The sequence below is a fragment of the Zootoca vivipara genome, chromosome 13 (assembly GCF_963506605.1).
Source record: "Zootoca vivipara chromosome 13, rZooViv1.1, whole genome shotgun sequence".
NCBI classification, from domain to species: domain Eukaryota; kingdom Metazoa; phylum Chordata; class Lepidosauria; order Squamata; family Lacertidae; genus Zootoca; species Zootoca vivipara.
This window is the reverse complement of record NC_083288.1, coordinates 3,081,724-3,101,409: the sequence shown is the minus strand read 5'-3', so window position 1 is coordinate 3,101,409 and position 19,686 is coordinate 3,081,724. Positions and strand designations below refer to the sequence as shown.

At 49.1% G+C, this 19,686-nt stretch overlaps 1 protein-coding gene across 1 annotated transcript in view; it reads right to left on the bottom strand.

Moving 5' to 3' along the window:
* The window catches only part of TPPP (tubulin polymerization promoting protein), a 50,873-nt gene extending 36,692 nt beyond the window's left edge, over nt 1-14,181 (bottom strand). Inside the window, exon 1 of the mRNA XM_035134878.2 lies at nt 14,012-14,181. The gene's annotated coding sequence lies outside the window, so the exon portion shown is untranslated. The remainder of the gene's footprint in view (nt 1-14,011) is intronic.
* Nucleotides 14,182-19,686: the final 5,505 nt, after the last annotated feature.

The window sequence follows — 19,686 nt, the reverse complement described above, 5'->3', positions numbered from 1 at the left end:
GGCACCAGAGATGCATCACTTTTGGATCGGACTTTTGCCTGGAACATTGCATGCAGCACCAACCAGGGGAGGGGCCTCCGATAGCCACGGTGGCCACCATGCACGTCAAAGGGGGTGAGGCGATACCCAAGCCGTACTGGGACCTGCAGGAGGTCTTCAGCGAAGCGGAGTCCGACCACCTACCCCCACACAGGCCTTTTGACTGCCAGATCAACCTGGTGCCAGGGGCAACTATACCCCCAGCCAAGCTGTACGCCATGTCAGACCAGGAACTGGAGGATCTGCGCGCTTTCATCGACAAGAACCTCAAGCGGGGGTTCATCAGAGAAAGCAAGGCAGCAGGGGGCAGCCCGGTCTTCTGGGTGGACAAGAAAGACACGCAACAGCGCCGCCTGGTGGTGGATTTTAGACGGCTGAATTCGGTGACAGAGCCAGTGGCTTTCCCCATGCCCAGAGTGGATGATCTCCTGACAGCAGCACGCAGGGGCAAGATTTTCACCAAGCTAGACCTGAGGGGGGCGTACAACTTGATCAGGATCCGGGAAGGCGATGAATGGAAGACCACGATGTTCACACCTCTGGGCTCTTTTGAATATCTGGTGATGCCCTTCGGGTTGCAAGGGGGCTCAGCCTGCTTCCAGGCCTTCATGCACCACGTCCTGGGGTCCCTCCTCTTCAAGAACTGCCTGGTCTTTCTGGATGACATCCTTATCTATTCCAATGACCCAGTGCAGCATGTGAAAGATGTCAGGGAAGTGTTGCAGCGCCTGAAGGAGAACCACCTGTATGTGAAGCTGGAGAAGTGCAAGTTTCACACCAAGGAGGTGGACTTCCTGGGCTACAAGCTGTCAGACAAGGGGCTGGCGATGGACAAGGACAAGGTGCAGGCCATCCTGGACTGGCACAGCCCCAGGACGCGCAAAGATGCCCAACGCCTACTAGGCTTCGCCAACTTCTACAGGAAGTTCATCAAGAACTTCTCTCGCGTTACGGCTCCCATCACTGACTGCCTGAGAGGCAAGCAGAAGTTCAGGTGGACACCAGAGGCGCAAGCAGCGTTCGAAAGCCTCAAGAGGGTGTTCGCCTCGGACCAGAACCTGTTCCACGTGGTCCAGGACGCGCCCCTACGCATTGAGACAGATGCTTCTGAGAAAGCTGTGGGCGCCATTTTGTTGCAACTGGACGCCAACAGGGAGTGGAGACCCTGTGCCTTCTTCTCCAGGAAGTTGACACAGCCCGAGCGCAACTACACCGTGTTTGACAAAGAACTTCTTGCGATCCACGCTGCGTTCAAACATTGGAGACACTTCCTGGTGGGCGCCAAGCACCCCATCCAGGTGTGCACAGACCACAAGAACCTGGAGTTCTGGAGAACTGCCAGGGTGCTCAACCAGCGGCAGATACGGTGGGCAGAGTTCTTCTCGAACTTCAACTTCTCCATACACTACATCCCGGGAGAGCAGAACGTCAGGGCGGATGCCCTCTCCCGCAAGCCAGAGTACATGGAGGAGGAGGAGCCACCAGCCCCAAGGCACATTTTCCCCCCGTCGGCATGGTCCTGCGGAGCAGCAGTGGTGAGCGAGGCAGAACTCACAGCACTGACGGCAGCGGATGACTTTGCCAACCGCATCTTCAGAGAACTGAGAGGGGGGAGGGAGCAGGCAAAAGACTTTGCAGAACGCAGAGGGCTGCTTTTCTACAAGGGGGCACTGTACCTGCCCACCACCCAGCTCAGACGTACGGTCCTCAAACAGATGCACGACAACCCAACGGCGGGGCATTTTGGAAGGGACAAGACCACTCACCTAGTCATGAGACACTTCTGGTGGCCAGGGGTGAGGGAAGATGTTCGAGACTATGTACGGGGCTGTGACACCTGCCAGCGGGCAAAGGTGGTCAGGGCAGCGCCACCAGGGTTGCTGGAGCCCTTAGCCACGCCACACAGGCCGTGGGAAGTGCTGTCCATGGACTTCATCACTGATCTGCCTTCTTCCCGGGGTAAGACCGCAGTGTTGGTGGTGGTGGACCTCATGTCCAAAATGTGCCACTTTATACCGTGTGCCAGGGCAGTCTCTGCAGAAGAGACAGCCAAACTGTTTGTCGATCACGTTTTCAGACTGCATGGATTACCTTTAAGGGTTATTTCGGATCGTGGCCGCCAATTTGTTTCCAGGTTCTGGCGGCGGCTCATGAACCTCCTGCAGGTGGAGGTCAGCTTGTCGACGGCTAGACACCCGCAGACCAACGGACAAGCGGAGAGGGTCAACGCCATTCTGCAGCAGTACCTGAGATGCTACGTCAGCCAGAGGCAAACGGACTGGGTGGATCGCCTGCCACTAGCAGAATTTGCCTACAACAATGCAGTGCACGTCTCCACAGGGGTGTCGCCCTTTAAGGCCAATTACGGGCGCGACCTCAGATCTTTCCCAGAGAGGGAGGGGGAGGAGGAGGAGGAGGGCCCACAGGCTGAGGATTGGGCAGAGGAACTGGAGACGGTGCACCAGCAGCTCAGAGAACACTTGGAGAGGGCCAAGGAAGCGTACAAAAAGGGGGCAGATCGCCACAGGCGACTAGGGGAGGTCATCAGGGTGGGGGACAAGGTGTGGTTGTCCTCGGAGGGCCTTCCCACCAGAGGGAGGTGCAAAAAGCTGGCACCCAAAAGGCTGGGCCCCTTCACGGTCACGCAACAGGTCAACCCGGTGGCATACAGGCTGGCACTGCCAGAGGGCATGAGGGTGCATCCAGTGTTTCATAGATCGCTGCTGTCGCCGTACAGGGAAAGCAGCAGGCTCCGAGACAGCGAACAAACCCCCGAGGGAGGGGGGGAGAGGGAAGGCAGGGAGCAACTCAATGAGGCCACGGCCATCCTGGATTCAAGGTGGGGGGTGGGGGGACTGGAGTACCTCATGGCATGGGAGGATGCTCCACCGTCCCAGAATGAATGGGTCCCAGCCACTCAGATACAGGAGGAATTCTTGGTGGAAGAATTTCACGCCCTCTTTCCCCACAGACCCAAGCCCTGGCACATGGAAAGGGAGGGGGAGGAGGAGGAGGCACGGGAGAGCAGCTCACCATGGCGCTGGGAAGCGGAGTTTGAGGAACCAGAGGATGAGGTATGGGTGTCACCGAGATCCACCCAGTCAGAGGAAGGAGCAGATTGGCAGAACGTTTTTACCCCCACCAGCTCTGACGCCACGGACTTTTTGGGATTCCCGTCCGCCCAGGCGGAAGGGGGGGGCTCGCAGGACTGGGGGGAGGTATTCACACCAACGGGCTCGGAGAGCACTGAGTTCTTAGGCTTCCAGTCGTCACCGACACATGGGGGGGGCCTGGGGAGGGGTGAAGGAGAGCTTGGGAGGGGGGTGGATGTGAGGGACAGGGGATATCGCGAAGTCCCTCCCCTCCTGAGTTCAAGCCCGTCCCCGAGCAAAGGGGAAAGCAGGGAGAGTTCCGATTCCAGTGGGGAAGCAGGAAGTCGTGTCCGAGGCTCAGGCAAGGTAGAGGAGCCAGGGTCCCAGGTGGGACAGGAAGGGGCAAGCAAGGGGGGAAGACCCATCCCCCCAACTCCAGAATTACGCAGGAAGAGGAGGGGCAAGAGGATGGGTCTGCCAAAGCTTTTGTGTTGGAGAAAGACGCGCCAAAAGCCATTAGGAGGTTCTGAAACCGACTGACCACATCACTCCGTGTAAATAGCAATGACTTGAGCACTGTAAATACGCAGCACCAATAAAAGAATAAAATGCAGAGCTGCGTGGCGTCGTTACTCTGAAGTAGTCCACTCCGGCCACCGTGACAGCGGGCAAAAGCAAAATTAAAGACCCCAAGCAACCCAACAAGGGCTGAGCATGTTTTGGCCACAAAACACAAAAAACAGGGTATCCTGAAAAGAGCAGGGCTGACTCACTGTTCCCATGTTTAAAACTAATATTCAGTTTTAAATCTTAAAAAGCCTGGTAGAAAAGAAATGAATTTAATGTCTTTCTTAAAGCACTCATTGAATCAACCAGGGAATCTACTCTGGGGAAATTCGCTAGAAGGGGAGCCATCTCCAAACAAAGTTTGTTTCTGGAACAGGTCAACTGTGCCTCAGATGCTATAATTTAGCACCAAACCTATAATCCTACTCTGTGATCACAATTCACTAGTGTGCTCCTCATAGATAGTTCCTGACAAAGCCACACAGCTGCATTTGGGGCCGGCTGAAGTTTCTGAATTGTCATCCTCAATGTCAGTCTGCAGTAGTCAAGAACTTACCAGCAAATGCACAATAATGGGAAGTTCCATATCAGACATCTATCAGAATAAGAGCTACACCCTGATTTGTAATATGCAAAGGTTCTGCAATATGCAAAGGCAGGGGAGATGAGGAATTCTGAAAAATGAGCAGTTTGCTCAGTTATGGCAATTTCCCCCACAAGTTTGTGGTCGAACACACAGGAAGCCTGGAGCATGTGTTCCAGTGAAAACTCCCACCATTGCTTTGGCTGCTGAGAATACAGGGTGTGGGGAGGAAAGAAATGAATGAATAGCCCCCCCCCCCCATATGCTTAAAAACTGGAGGGTCACACTACTACTGTATGTGCTCCTGCAGTACTAAATAGGAACAGACATTCCCACTCACTGCAGATGTGGGCATCAAATTCAATCAACAACTGTTTGTGTGTCCTTGTGCAGCAGCTCCTGCTCATTTCATATAGGGCTTGCACAGAGAAAACTTCCTGATAACAGTACTTCCTATACTATATTGGTATTTTCATTCCATCTTTTGACAAAGCGTACTCAGAAAAACTGGATGGGCTGGGCGGACGCAGCAGGAGAATAGTTGTTTTCTTGTAATTCAGAGGATGATTAGCTTAAGGCCATCACTGTGAATGCATCTCTGGCCCAATTTTTATAAGCATCAGTAAGAATCAGCGTTAATGCAGCCTGTTTCTCAGTTCAGCTCAGGGCTGAATTAAGAGACATGTTTCTACGCTACACACAAAGTTGATTTTACTGTCAGCTGCTGCAGTTCTTCTGAGAACACGGGTGATCCAAGGCTCCCTTTAGGAAAGGAAACCCTAAAGAGAATTTACTGATTTTTCTGAGGGCACATAATGGCTAGGGACTGGGGGGTGGGCGATAGAACATGTTAGTTTACATAGGGGTTTTGCAGTTCCATACAGAACCTCTTTCCAAATTGACTTGTCTCTGTTTCCACTCTGGGGAGGGTAAAGCAGGTCCAGCTAGGCAGCTGTCCTAATCTCTCTATAAGACATTTGCAGAGAGAGTAATCAAAAATAAGGAAATGCTACATAACATGCTTTCCCCTACATTGCAAAAAATGGCTATGAAACTACCCGCGTTTCTCCAAAAATAAGACACCGTCTTATATTTATTTTTCCACAAAAAACCACACTATGGCTTATTTTCAGGGGGTGTCTTATTTTTTTCCTCCTCCTCCTGCCGCGGCCGGCATTGCTGCTGCACCTATCACTATGTCTTATTTTCGGGGTATGGCTTATATTCCTTGAATGCTTAAAAATCCTGCTATGGCTTATTTTATTGGTATGTCTTAAAATATGAGAAACAGGGTATATCTGCTTTGCAAGAGATGTCTTTATTTCCCACCCTTTCTCCTAACACTACACAAAGTAACACAGCACAACAATACAAACTAGCATTAACACAAAAACAACGTGAACGATGGGAAGTGCCGTAGCTCAATGGTAAATCATCTACTTTACACACAGAAAGTCCCAGTTCCATCCTAGGCATTTCTGGGCAGCACGGGGGGGAAACCCAGTCAGAAATTCTGGAGAGTCGCTGCCACTCAGTGTGGACAAAACTGAGCTAAATAGAGCAATGGTCCGACTCTACAGGAGGCAGCCGACTCTGTTCCTAGTAACACTGTCAGCAATAAGGCTGATTACATTACAAAGGCCTGGGTAAACAAAACGGTTTTCATCTTGTGCTAAATGAGGACATGGTTTCATAATCAGGGGGCCACCCCTAACAATGCCCTGTCTCACATTGTCAAGCAGCCAGAAAGGGCAGTCCACATAAAGCACATTGCAGTGATCACATTTAGAAGATGGGTACCTGAGATCAAGATGTTCTAGTCCAGGAATGGCTACAGCTGGACAGACCAGCTGGACATGGGCATTCCTTGGTCCTTCAGGTAAAGCACTATCCCATACAGAACTGGCCAACTCCCTAATTCCCAAACCTATAAACCACTGATCCACAGAACCTCAGACTTCCTGGGATTCACTTTCAGCTTACTGGCCCTCATCCAGCCCATAACTAAGACCAGACGCTGTTCCAGCACTTATAGCACCAAACAAAATGTGGGAAAGGCCAAAGTCCCAACAAGGCAAAGATTCTGAGATTTGCTCAATAAGAAACAACCTGACGAAAGATGGTGAGAGCTACTGCAGGCCAGTGAGCAGGAAGCCCTGCTGCTACAGGATTAATATATTTGCCTAACCATGTCACTTACTAGTAAAGCCGAGTTTGTGTCAGCCTAACCTACACGACAGGGTTGTTGTGAGAATGAAAGGGGGGAAATGTGCATGCTCCTCGGAGGAATGGCAGCAGACGAACGGAGCAGTACGTAAACCCTGCACAGCTCCAAGAGGGAAGGCTGACCTGAGTGCCATGGGCCACCCATGCTGTATGAACACAAGAGCTTCCTGATAAAGGCATTCCACTTTTGCCGAAACTGGACATAATCTGTTTTTGGTTTTTATTAGATGGCAAATTAGAAAGGAACCACCTAAAACTCTAGTGCAAAAGGCCTTCAGGGTTTGCTTGAAAATCCTGCATGAAACTAGATGCTGTGTGTGCACTGGGAAGAGCAGCCATGCCATCATCCCGTTGCAGCCAAAGGGTATCACAAAGGATCAGCATTTACATGGGTGACTTTAAACGCATCCCTGGGTCTCGTAGTAAACATTGCCACTGATAAAGAAAAGGATCACTGTTTCTTTTAGTGAGCTCTGAACAGCTGCCCTGTACAGCTCTAGGGTGCTGCACAGCTGCTGTGTGTGTGTGTGTGTGTGTGTGTGTGTGTGTGTGTGTGTCAGAGGCAAATTGAAGAGGTGGTGACTGCTTGAAGACATCAGAGAGAGATTTCAGGGTGTCAATTTCACTTTCCTGGCCCTATTGAATTTCTGCAATCTGACCATTTAATCCCCCACTCCATCCCCACCTTGTTAAATTCAGTTCTATGGAATATTGTTACCAGTTAATTAAACAGTTGTGCTCTATCCCATTTCAACACTGAGGTGGAAATGAACACAAAGCTGAAGTGTGATTACCTAAATCAGCCTGAAGAAGAAGAGCCACCAATATTTGCAGCACTTCCCTAATCATGTACTCACTGATCCTTACTCACCACAGGTGAGTGCCTGTTTGCAAGCCTTTTTCCAATTGTGGAGCTGGGTTGGGGGGCTAGAAACCATAAAATGCTGGTATCTAGTGCTATTTTTCTAGAAAAAGAGGTGCCAGAACTCACCATGACTGTCTCCCTTGTTCTCTGATAGGTGGCAAACTGAGTTCCAATGAGTTTGGGCTGAAAAACATCCTAATACTCAAATTTAAATTTGGGTGAAGCTTGACAAGATTGCATGAAGGGTGCCCTGGGGTGAAGGACCAGCTTTCCAAGGGAGAAGTCGGTTTTGCAGAGCCACCACATTGTGGGACAATGTCAGATGGGGAAAGGTTTCTAATGGTTTGGTGGCCTATCAGCTGATGGGATATTTGGCCCTTCCAGATGACCTAAGGCTGATGTAGATGACTCTCAGGTCTGGTCCCTGCGATCCAAACCCAGCTAGTGCTGCCAGTCTGTTATCCCAGTTTGTTCTTGCAGCTGCCACTCTCAACACAAGTTGAAAGTGGACATGCCTGACTTATCTTCAGGGGTGATACTGAAGGCAAGCAATAAGTGGAGGCCATGCCTTGCTTGTGAGCATCTAGACATCTGGGCACTGCTGAAAGCAGAACTCTTTTGAAAGTTGGACCTTTATGTGATCCAGCAAAGAAGTTCCTATAGTCTAATACAGGATAGAGTTAAGTGTTTCAGGGCTTTACAGAAAACAGGAATCAATTGGTGCAGTGGGGTGCAGAATATGCAAGCAGTGTTTTGCAATTCAAAACACCAATCCTAATTACATATTCAGTCATCTACCTATGCTAGCAAATCTCAGCACCAAGATAACCAATGACACAGAACACGGGGGATAAATGGAGAGTGGATTCTCTTGGATCAGCTGGTTGTCAGGTCTTGCTTACCGGTAAGTCCCTTTCAAAGTGCTGGCCAAGATAGAAACGGACTTAGGAAGAGACTGCAATTAAGGGGCGGGATTTGGGAAGCCCCTTTCAGAGTTCTATCTTGTGCCATGCTTTGAAAGGGGATTCTTCAGAGGGTCTTGTAGAGCACTATGCAAGACACACGCAGGACATGAAAGTCATCGGATGCTTTTTCGATATCAGCTGATGGGCAGGTACTCCCTGCTCTCGGGAGAACTCGTCATGACAGCTTTCTCTAAACAATTTTGTTTGTACATGTGTCTCATGCTCACATGCTGCATCACTTCTCCCCTCCTACATAACCATCCTCTCTAGCTGGGTGCCTTTCTGAGGCTGAGATAACAGAGCACAAAATATCTTCAGGTACAGAGCTAACATTCTGTGTTAGGTTTCAGGTGGTGTGCATTCGGCTCCCGCAAAAACTCATTTTGAGCGCTTCAAAGCAAAATGGGACTGGGTAGTTTGCATAGTCATAGCAAGCAAAGAATAATGTTCCAGGCCAAAGTGGCCATCTCTTCTCTTTTGCTTATAGCTACTCTGCGGCCTGTTTTGCACAATGAGCTACACCAAACTGCAGCTTAGCAAGATTACAGAAGCATGAGGACTCCTGGAGGGGAGCTTGCAGGCACTTTGCTCCTGCCCAGTCCTTTTTGCTGCTGTACAGTATCGTGAACGTTTGTTCTTGCTTCCGATTAGTGAGGAAAGAGCTTAACCACGAATCCTAGCTGGATGACGAGCCAAGCCAAACCTTGGTACAGCGCAGTGCAGCAGCAAAAAGGACTGGGCAGGGCAAAGCAGGTGTGAACCCAAACATTCATATGATCTCACTAAGCCAAGGTTTGGCTTAAGTGTGAGTACTTAAGTTGCCTCTTCAGATGTTGCAGCATGGCCAATGGCCAGGGATGAGGAGGGTTGTGGGTAAGCAGCTCCTGGGCCTATGGATCAGTTTTCCAGGGAGATTATGGATTCCCACCACATTAACAATCTTGTATGTGCTGTTCATCGTATTTTGCTTGCCAGAGGAGGAGATTGAAAGCTTGCACCTCTATTCCCTGAGATACAGTATGAGGTGACCTGAGAGGGCATTCTCTATGGTGGCACTGAGACTCAGCACCAACGCTGATGGAGCTATGCACCCAAGAGCATGTAATAAATAATAAATAATAAAAATACAGCTATGTGAGTTTATTGATTCATCATTACTCTGGAGGCATGTTTGTTTGCAGTGTCCACACAGTATCACCCTCATCAAAATGGCACCCCATTTTCTCCCCCATTGAAATCTGACAAATACCTAATACATTAAAAAAAAAAACCTGCAGAAATGATAAATCTGCATTAAAGGGAGGAGATGTGGGACGGTGTTTTGATGAGCAGGACATCATAGAGATGCTGCAAAAACTAAACTGCAAGCATGAGTAGCAACAAACCCACAATAAACTCACATACACGAGTGCACTACCTTAATGTGAAGTCATTACGTTTTTCTCATTCATTGACAAAGAACAGAGAGGCATGCGTTTAGGCCTAGTTAGATAAGGTCATGAAATGGCACCTGCCAGAAATCCTATAATGAATGTGTGCTGAGCTGCAATAGGCCCCCTTTCTGGATGTGTCACCACCACCCCCTAAAAATATGGATGAGTAACACTGAAGGCATCCAGAACTGTGTAGACAGCAAAAACTCTCCCATTCTGGGAAAGGGAGGACCTTCTGCTGCCTGGGAAAAGGTGGAAACACCATGGAGAAAATACTGGAAGACAATGATTGGATGACGTCTTCATGTGGATACTTCATTAAAAGTTAGTACATATAGCAATTTCACATAAAAGGCCAGGCATGGAAGCACTCAGTGTTGTCCTTGGTTAAAGAGAGTTTGCAGGTTTCTGAATCACCCCCAAAAAGTTACAAACCTGTGAAGAGACATTACAGTGGGATGAGCATGCACACCATTGGCAATGATGCCTATCTTAGATCACTCTTCAGCTCTCTGAAAGAACTATTGTCTCCAGAAACAATAAACAATAGAACTTAGAACTACCAAACTTGAGTGTCATTTGAAAGAGTGGGGGAACCACTTTGCCCATGTAGACAAAAAACTAATTTGTATTAAGATCATATGGAAATGGCATAAGAATGTAATTTTGGTTACTCAGATAACCCTAGTAATAGATTCATCAATTGCAAAGTTTTCAATTTTACAAAGTTCTAAGAAATTGCTCTTCTCTCCCTATGAACAAACCAAGCAGGTGGTTAATAGCACACAGAAAGCCAGCATGTCAATGAGAGAAGGGCTCTAGGCTAGTCTTCTCCTTGATATACCACTTTTCTATGTGCAGTGCAGATAATGCATTCCTTCTCACAAGCCTCCACCTACACTATAAAATGGTACCCTTCAAGGCACAAGTTTCACCACCTTAGCAAGAACCAGGCCAAAACTGTAACAGGCAGAATAAAAATAATCTGTTTTCCAGTGCTGTAACTGTCCTGAAATACGTAATAAAAAAGATTCTGAGCTTGTGCACAGTGGCTCTCTTTAGCACCCAGATAACCGCAACAAGCCATCATTATTTTACTGGTACAAAGATCCTCCAAGTCAGACCCAGGTCAGACCCAACATGGCTGCTCACTGAAGACACAGACAGCAGTTTGAGGGGAGGGGGTTGCTGGACAGGGCATGACATGCACAGTGCAGACATGCGCAGCCCCCCTCACACAGTCGCTGTGATGTGCTTCTGAACACCCCGATTGGGCACGGCACAGCAAAACACAAGATATATTTACCCTTTACAGTTATTTACTAAGATATAGTTCAGTTACCCTGCAAATATAACATACAAGTAGCAAACACCTAAACATTTAGTCCAGTCACCCCAGTGCTTTTGTCCTCACTGGTCAGCATACTAGAAGGCAGAAGGGGGCAGGGCCGGCTCTAGGTAGACCCCCGGTGGCGCAGGGCACCACGGCGCCGGCCCACCAGGAGGGCGCCGCGAGCTGCGCCCGCCCGCTGGCCGGCCGTTCCGCCGTTCTGACGCACAGCAACCGCGCTGCGCCCGCCCACCGCGCTGGGAAACAGGGTGGGGGGCGCCGGAGGGATCTGTCGCTCCACGGCGCCAGGGGCGCTTAAGACGGCCCTGGAAGGGGGGGGTTACTATATAACAAGGTAGAATCCTGCCTGCCTATCTTTCCCTTCTATTGACTTGCGGTTCGAGGACCCGCCCCCCGTGAAAAATAAAGACACAGTGACACATGGAATTTGAGTTAATGGGTAAAATAAGGCCACAACTTTATTGGTTAGAGCAAGTGAGAGGTATTGGCATAGGCATTGGACACCCTAGCAAGCATGACTCTACCCCACTCCGTGGGGGGGGGGGTCATATAAGGTTAACACCCTGAGGGAGGAGCCTGTTGATGCAAATACAACTGAAAGCTCCCCCAGTGTCACCGGGGGTCGTGCCATGGCCCTAGCCCCCTGCAAGGCATCAGACGGGATCCACGACCGCCGGATTCCTTAAGGGGATACCCCTATAAGAGGAGGGTTGGATGATGGCCACAACCAGTCCTCGAACACACCAGACAACTCCATAGTCCAATGCCTAACCGCCAAATACTAAGAAGTTGTGACAAATTGCTACGAGGTAGGTGAAAAAACCAAGAGGCCGGTGCCAATTAGCCAATTGGATAAAAAACTCCTACCAGGCCCCTTGGGCAACCAAAGGCGACCAACCGAAGTCCATAGCAAGGTCAAAGCAAACACACTAAGGGAAGACCTAAAGGGAGGGTGGGCGGTAGATCCGTTGAGGAGCAGCAGCATACTATATAACAAGGTAGAATCCTAGTTACAGGTAGGTAGCCGTGTTGGTCTGACATAGTCAAAACAAAATAAAATAAAAATCCTTCCAGCAGAACCTTAAAGACCAACACTGAAGAAGTATCTGAAGAATACACTGAATAGACTGAAGTGCATCTGAAGAAGTGCGCATGCACATGAAAGCTCATACCAAAATAAAAAACTTAGTTGGTCTTTAAGGTGCTGCTGCAAGGTAGAATCCTGCCTGCCTATATACTACATAACAAGGTAGAATCCTGCCTGCCTGTCTTTCCCTTCTATTAACTTGTGTAAATCCAAAGGCTGTAAAAGAATGAAAGCGGAAAATTCAGGGAAGGGGCCTCGGTGTGCTGACAGATCCTGCCTCCCCCTCCCCCTTGCAGAGGACACAAGACCACCTGAGCCCCTGTGCTTTGGGGATTTGTCCCAGTCCTCCACCTCCCTCGCTCTGCAATCTTCCTGACTGACGCAAGGGGCTTGCTCTGAAATTGCCAGGTCTGAGGATTGCAGCTCAAATCAGGTGCTGTGCACAGACAGCAACATGCTGAGGAAATGAGTAAATTATGCTCTCCTTCTGGCTGGAATGAAATTAGAAAGTGGAACCGAAGGATCCAGTGTGAATCATTTCCATTGCACCTGCTACCTCCAGGGAAGGTGCATAATTTATTCCCCACAGTGAAAGGGGGTGGGGAGTAGAAGGAATCCCACTGAAGGATCCAGCCGCTCCCTCATAGGTTCCACCTTGTGAAACAGATGCTGAAGGATCATCAGTTGCTGCTCCCGCCACCCAGATATTGCTTGACAACCTCTGGAGAAGCCCAGTAGCTTCTCAGGAACCTTCTTCCCCAGAAAATGAAAGATAAACACTGCAATGGAAGGGGAAAGAGAAGGGAGTCCTCAGCGAGTCTGACACAGACTCCAGTTTTCTAGATCTATTACGTAACACTGAAGCACCTAGAAAAACACCAGAAAGATCTAGAAGCCATAACTAGGAAGAACCTACAGATTCCCCCATCACATCCACACATCCCCCCTACAAGCCACCATCTAAATGGAGAATACCCCCCCCTCGTGTATATGTGCAGCTTCTTTTTGCAGGAAGATGCTGTTTGTTTGCCAGCAAAATCTTTCAGATTTCTCTGGGTTGAGGGGCAGAAAGGATCTAGAAAGGGAGTCACGTTTTTTAAAGCAAGATCTATTAGAGCAGAAGGGTGGACGTCTCAGAGCAAGAGGTCCAAAGGCATCCATCCCTTGAATTGCAAGAAAGCTCCTGCAATTTCAAAGAATGCCATCTCTCAGGGGTACACCTTGTATACATGATGATGCGCCTGTTTGTTTCGACCGGTCAACGAGCTTTGAGAGCCTTTCGCCCGCGGCCGCGAGGGCTAGAAATTACAGCCGCAAGCGGGCAGCTGGGATCTCTCTTAGAAGAGGGCGGTCAACAGCAAAAGCCCGGCAATGTTTAGACGCCGCGGCTGCGCTGGCTAACTTCAGCAGGAGGAAACCGCCGTCTCCCTCCTCCTCCCCCCGGCCCCGTCGTGCATGCCTCTTCTTCGCTTTCGTTTTGCAGCCCGAGAGACGGCAAGCCAGCAGCGCCTTTCTCGGCGCGGCAGACCCAGCGCGGGCGCCCACAGGCAGGAGGAGCAGGCGCAACCCGTGCGCCCGCCCGCTCGCCCTTGCCGACAGCCCGACCGCCGGTCACATTCTGCAGCCTTCAGCGGCCGGGCGCGGAGCTCTGTGGGGCAGGCTGCCTGCCCGCAGCAGCAGTCCAAAAAAGGCCACAGGGGACCCGGAACTCGCTCGCTCGCCCGCCCGCCGCGGATGCTCCTCGGAAGGCGGCGCTGGAGGCGCGCAGTCCCGCCAAGCCCCCCGCTCCTCCGCCTCGCTTACCTCCCCGCTCGGACGGGCTCCGCTCCTCTCGGCTCCTGCCCGTCCGCGCTGCCAACTCTCGGCCCCGGACTCGGGCGCGCGGAGCCCGCAGCAGAAGAAGCGTCCGCAGCAGCGGCGGCGGCTGAGCGAGGCTCGGCGAGCGCGGCGCTGAGGCGGCCGGCCGGCTCCGCCCTGCGCGCCTGGCATTGGCGAAGGGCCGTCGAGGGGCCCGCCCAGCGCACGCTACCCACCCCCCAGGCGCCCGGCCGGACGCGGGACTCCGCCCTAGTCAGGCGCCTTCCGTGGCCCTCGTCGCGCGCTACCGAGGCTCCCCGACGGCCGGGCGGGCAGGTGAGCTCGGCCGGGTCCGGGAGCCGCTGCCTCGCGCTGAGCGCTCTCCACACGGGCAGCAGGTGGCTGCGTCACGGAGCGTCTCCAGTCTTTCCAGCAATCAGGCCGAATAATGTTTGGGGGTGGTTTTTTTATATTGTAATTTTATGTTGTGAACCGCCCTGAGATCTACGAGTATAGGGCGGTATACTACATGCACATACATACATGCATACCTGGCTGGGTCTGGACTTCCTGTGTGGTGGCACTGCCCCCGAATTTATCCCTTTTGGAGGGAAGTTCCACACCCCGCAAAAACCAACCTGATGACCAAGACAGCCCAGATCCAAAATCGCCTCTCTTTTCTTTACTCCGCAGAGTCGAGATTCAAGCAAGAAACATCTTCTCTTCCACTTGCTAACAGCAGCTAAGTTAGCGGTAGCAAAAAAAAAATGGAAATCTCTCAGGTTGCAGGAATGCAAGTTGCAACATTGTAAAACAATTTGTCCAGTCCAGGTTCTATGCAACACATGGTATCCTTTTATTGACATTGTAAAATCAATTGAACGTGGTTTTTAATCTGCCATCAACACACGTGGGAAAGGAGGCAGGAAATGGGTAAGAAGCCACCAGTTGGGACCTCTCTACAAAAATAAAAAAACAGTGTCCTTCTGTGAATCCTTGCCAGAATCACTTCTACCTTTTAAACAAGGGTACCCAGTGATGTGTGGTGGGGCTGGGAGGGGTGATAACAGGCTTCTCACAACTTAGTGTTTTCCTCCTGGAAATAGGGTAAAATTTAAAACATTATTTCATTCATTGCACTGGTAAGGTGATGGTGCCTACTTTCTATAAGCCAGTATTCAGTTTTGCCTGAAGTAATGCCAGTTTCGCTGCTTGGCATGAAAACGGCGTTGCCTTGTACCTATATGTTTGCTTGTTTGTTAAACCATCCTTCATCCAAAGATCAAAGGGTCGTTCACAACATAAAAATACCAAGCAAGAACACTAAAACACACTAAAACAAAGTGTTTCCCATACCTGCTGTGACTCATCTGTTAACGGCGCAATTCACTGTGGTCCATTGGGATTAGAAAACATTAATGAAGTTCATCCATAACGCATGCTCTGCTTACTATTTACTTACCAACACTTCTGAAATACATAAAAATTCATGGGAGTTATCCTAAGCAGAATGCTTTTTGCCCAGTTGTTGGCACTAGCTATTGTGAAGACATCAAGACAGATGCAGTTTTGCATATGTATAAAACAAAGAGCCTCCTGTACATGGAACTGAAGAGCAATCTTATCTTATTTATTTTACTTATTTAATTCTATATTGCCCTTCAACCAAAGTTCATGGGGCAGTTTACCATATAATCCTCAGCAACAAGGGGTAGGCATCCGATTAAAAAATTGCTCTCATGCTCTAGTTATCTCCTGCATGGATTACTGCAATGCGCTCTACGTGGGGCTACCTTTGAAGGTGACTTGGAAACTGCAATTAATCCAGAATGCGGCAGCTAGACTGGTGACTGGGATTGGCTGCTGGGACAGTATAACACCGGTCCTGAGAGATCTGCATCGGCTCCCAATACGTTTCCAAGCCCAATTCAAAGTGTTGGTGCTGACCTTTAAAGCCCTAACGGCCTCAGCCCAGTGTATCTGAAGGAGCATCTCCATCCCCATCGTTCAGCCCGGACACTGAGGTCCAGTGCCAAGGGCCTTCTGGCAGTTCCCTCACTGCGAGAAGTGAGGTTACAGAGAATCAGGCAGAAGGCCTTCTCGGTAGTGGCACCCACCCTGTGGAATGCCCTCCAATCAGATATCAAGGAAATAAGCAGGTATCCTATTTTTAAAAGACATCTGAAGGCAGCCCTGTTTAGGGAAGTTTTTAATATTTAATGCTGTATTGTTTTTAACACTCAATTGGGAGCCACCCAGAGTGACTGGGGAAACTCAGCCAGATGGGCAGGGTATAAATAATAAATTATTAATTATTATCATCATCATCATCACTCTTTAAGCTTCGGTTCAGTCACCACAGGATCCCCACCCCATCCCCCCCAAAAAGCTAGGATTCTGTCTCATCTGAAGAGAAGCACCGTTTTAATCATTTTTTAATGGGTAGAGCAAATGTTGGAAGGGGTTTGGATGAGATAGAATTGTCCCTCCTTGCTGCATTTTTTGGTATCCCCGTGGACAGAAGCCATTATAAACCACTGAAACAAGTTGGGAAGTAGGTGGAGCTGGAGCAGCAAAAGGCCCATTGCATTGTAAGCTGCCTCACCTGCTGGATGATGGAGGCCTGTTTGCTGCTGCCCAAAGCTTTACTTCATTTATCAGCAGCCAATTTAAACCAGTTAACACTTGGTAACTATCTGTGGGTGCTTCCATGTGACAGTTTATGTGCCTTTGGTGTGGCTCTTGCATGCACATGAGCATGGTGTTTATCAAAATGGTGTCCCATTTTATTGCCTCCTTAATCCAGATATAATAGTACAGTTTCCAAGGCACCAGTGTGGCAAAGTGTGGACTGAATTAGTCCTATCCAAAGTAATAATTTGCTCCATGGATCCATCCCAAGCCACATTCACTTGCCCTACACAAGTAGGATAATGCATAAAATGCCAGTTGTGCGGCAGGTAAAGGTGGGACCCCCCAGGTAGGAGGATAGGAAAGGAATTCCACTCATACAATATTGGATCTCACCCATTCAAAAAGAGGAAGAAAAGGCAGGATGGATTGTACAGTATTTCATTTTGCTCTGATAACAATGGCACATTCAAGGTTTGATTAGCTGCATTTGAATTGGTATACAATATTAGCAATACAAAAATGCACATTTGTATAGCACTTTTGAATGTTCAAAGGATGCAATATACATTACCTTGTAGCAGGCATCCCCAAACTGTGGCCCTCCAGATGTTTTGGCCATAGCTGCCAAGTTATCCCTTTTTTAAAGGGATTTTCCCTTATGCTGAATAGGCTTCCTCGCGAGAAAAGGGAAAACTTGTCAGCTATGGTTTTGGCCTACAACTCCCATGATCCCTAGCTAACAGGGCTAGTGGTCGGGGAAGATGGAAATTGTAGTCCAAAACATCGGGAGGGCCGAAGTTTGGGGGTGCCTGCCTTGTAGCATCAATCATTACAGCAACTCTGCCAGATTGATTAGCATTAGCCCCATAATGCAGACAGGAAGAGTTGTGTGCTTAAAGCAGTGGTTTTAAACCAGTGTGCCATGTCACCCTCAGGTGCCTTGAAGGATGGTCAGGGGTTGCCACCGGCAACACTGGCCCCTGTCCTCCTTGCCTCCCCTCCCTCCCTCCTCGGATGCCCTCTCGTGTCTCTGCCTTTCCAAGGCTTGCACAGCTGTTTGTTGCAGCAGCCCTGGCTACAAGCTCCGCAGGTGAATGGTGCTTCTGGTGCTGGCCAGGGGGTGCTTCCCAGGCCCCTGTGGGGCAGTGTGAGGAGTCACCTCTTTTGGGGGCAGATAGGGCAGCTGAGAGACCTGGAGTGGCAGTTGCAGCTGCCCAGAGGACTCCCAAGGAGAGGGGAGAAGAGAGAGGCTGAGGGAACACTCCACAGGGAGGGATTTTGAAAAAGGGTGAGAGGCTGCAAGCTCTGCAGGCAAGCAGTGACCTTAAATGGACTCCTAAGCCCCATAGGGGTGCCGCAGATGAATGTAGTTGGTCAAGGGAGCCGTGGATTCAAATAATTGAAAACCTCTAGCCTAAGGCAACTGAGTGAGTGTGTGACCAAAGATATATTTGGGCTATACAAACACCTGATTCATGTATGTACTATAGCCCAATCTTAACAATTTCTACTCAGAAGTAAACCATATTGAATCCAGTGAGAATTACTCCTGGATAAGTAGGTTTATTGCATCTTTGGCCTCCTAGCCAGTATGCGACACCAGCTCTTACACTTATTTAGCAAAAGGGCTTATGTTCCTTTTCTATGGATAGTCACTTTGCTCAAGACCACTAGCAGACTTCCCTAGTTCTCTGTAGACTTCAGCTGCATAATCTTCTGGTTTAAAAATTCAAAACTTGAGGCAGGCAACACTGGGTGGGCAGTTGGTAACCCAGCCTGACAGATTTCCATCTTTCAGTCTGGGAACTGGCAAGCATAAACATCATGGTGGGAATACAAATGTTTGCACACTAATTATTATTTAGGTTTTTTTTTCCTGATTGCTTTTGCTAATTGCAAAATTCAGTTTTGTCTTTGGCCAAACCACTAGATTCCAAAGAAGGGAGGGGGAAATTAACGGATTTGAAAGCCTAAGTCTTTCCCTCCCCTGAAATGTTTCCCTGTTCAGTTATTCAATTGTTTGGATTATGTTTACTGGTCATTGTAGATCTCTTTGTTAAACACAGCTACCGTTGAGATCATTCCTCATCCCGAGAAGATAAAGCTCTGTGTTTTCCCTCAACATCTGCACAGGGCAAACCTCCAAGATTAAGTTCCCCATTCACATTTGAATATTTGTATTATCAGCTTTTGAGAAAGACGTCCATGTTTTTAAAAACAAACATGTAAAATGAGTGCCCGGTTCCCTGCCTTAAAAACAAATAATTCAGCAAAATGGTGAAAGAGATGTGTTTTCCAGCTGCTGTTTATAAATCCCAGTTGCTAGGCTGCTGTTATCAAAAGTTATGACTGAGTTGCATAGTTACCCTCTGCAAAGTCTTCCTGTTCTTGACAATGGGGCAAAGGACTCTGCCCCTCAACTATCTGATTAGAACAAGTTGATGGGAGAAAATAGTGTTCGGCTGGGCATCATAGCTGCCAAGTTTTCCCTTTTCTCGCGAGGAAGCCTATTCAGCATAAGGGAATTTCCCTTTAAAAAAGGGAGAACTTGGCAGCCACGCTGGGCATTTGATTATGAAACAAACCTAAATTTAATCCTAATTTAATCCACATTCTTGCCAGCCTCTATGAGTTGCAACCCATCTCTTGCCAGAAGTCTTTCTTCATGGAAGTGAGAACCATGGTCAAAGAAGCCAATATTTTCCCTTTCTTCCTGGGTCATCAATCAACAGGAAGGAGTGATGAAATCACACGTGCCCAAGTGCTTCAGCTTCCTACCCATTGTTCCCAGTCACTTGCTATATGCCGAAGGCTGTGTCTGGTGGTATCATTTGTACCCACATGGGATACAAGGGAGGGAGGGAGGGATGCATAATGGTCGATGGGCTTTATAAGAGTTGGTAACTTCTCTGTCACATCTTGAATCTTTGCAGCTGGAAGACAGCACACCTCCTGAGACATCTGCACACTGCAACCTCTGTCCCATCAGCAGGAGAGTCACCTATCACCTACCACCACCACAACATATCACATCCATCTCCGTCTCC